This window comes from Elephantulus edwardii, unplaced genomic scaffold (assembly GCF_000299155.1).
Source record: "Elephantulus edwardii isolate Elephantulus edwardi_28Jun2011 unplaced genomic scaffold, EleEdw1.0 scaffold00071, whole genome shotgun sequence".
NCBI lineage: Eukaryota > Metazoa > Chordata > Mammalia > Macroscelidea > Macroscelididae > Elephantulus > Elephantulus edwardii.
The window spans coordinates 5,490,786-5,492,191 of record NW_006399821.1 but is presented as its reverse complement, the minus strand read 5'-3'; the positions used below and the strand labels follow the sequence as shown (position 1 = coordinate 5,492,191).

At 38.0% G+C, this 1,406-nt stretch overlaps 1 pseudogene; it reads right to left on the bottom strand.

Annotated features, from left to right (window-relative positions):
* Window positions 1–669: 669 nt before the first annotated feature.
* Window positions 670–1,064, bottom strand: LOC102868250 (annotated as a pseudogene).
* Window positions 1,065–1,406: the final 342 nt, after the last annotated feature.

Sequence of the window (1,406 nt, the reverse complement as noted above, 5' to 3'; positions counted from 1 at the left end):
TCACACAATGGAATACTACTCTGCATTGAAAAACAAGGAACTCATGAAATATTATACAAAATGAGTAACCCTGGAGGACATTATGCTGAGTGAAATATGTCAGTCACAAAAGGACAAATACTGCATAGTGCCACTGTTGTAAAGTGGGACTGACGTCAGGGTTGGGGGGAGACTGAAATATGGGATAAATTATGTATACTACATTGAAACAGATGAGGGAGAGAACTGTTTAAAATGGATATATGATTAGGTATTATTGTTATGACAGGAGTCCAGAATGAAGGCTGCATAGCGGAGTGGACTTGGAGGGAGGAATTGTTTAACAATGAAAGAATTTTTATTTTACTTTTCAAAGAGAAGAGCAAACTGGGAATGGGGAGGCTGGGCAGGGAGAAAAGTGCAACAATGAATGAATGGAAGTCCAAAGTCTCTGTAAACTTTGATTAAAATTAATAACAAAATGAAAACCCTATACGTGGATCAGGAGGCTGTTGTGCCAACAAAGCAAGGGAACACTACATAATTTAAAATTAAGAAGGGAGGTCTAGTAAATTTGTTGTTGTCCCCCTCCTGTAAAATGGTTGAAAAGTTGTTCAGCAACTTAAGAGATATTGTGGATTTGTGCTTGTGCAAAGAAAGGAGAAAAAAAAATTCAGGAACATCATCAGGCTAACAACAGAGTGCTTTGCTGCCATTAGACATTAACTCAGACAGGAATTCAGAATCTTCTGTAAGGATAGGATATTGATGTCTGTATTTAAGGTGGTCAGTGGTATCCTGGAAGATTGGTTTTGCCCTGGTCTCTGGGGACAGAAGCTGACAACAGTAGAATGCAAATCCAGAGTGATCTGCAAATCCAAGATGCAGTTGATGACGTGCCACAGGATTTCCTTCTTGTTCTGTGATATGCTGGGCACCAGCTACTTGAATTTGGAATAATAGTTGTTCATGTTGCACAGCAGGCTTATCTGGTCGTCCACAGGGATTTTACCCCAAGAAATGCCTATGTTGTGGTCTGAAAGGCTGTTTTTCTTTATAGACCTCACTGGAGTGAAAGTTTTCATTCTACTTTGCTCAGAAATCTGGTGAACGGTTTAATAATTAGAGTGTTCTTCAGTTGTAGCAGAGATGTATACTTCTGCAAAAGAAAGTATAAATGATGTATTTACTCATGCTAAACTTTTTCTAAAAATTTAGTTGTAAGCTTAACCATTTTATAAAATAAAATTAAGAAATGAGTGTGTCAGGGTTCTATTCTCTCCCCATACTTACTCTATTCTGTATGCTGAGTAACATATTTGAGAAGCTGAACTCTATGAAGAAGAGTGTGTAATAAGAATCAGAGTGAGGCTCATCAATAACCTGCATTATGCAGATGGCATATCCTTGTTTGCTGAAAGTGAGGA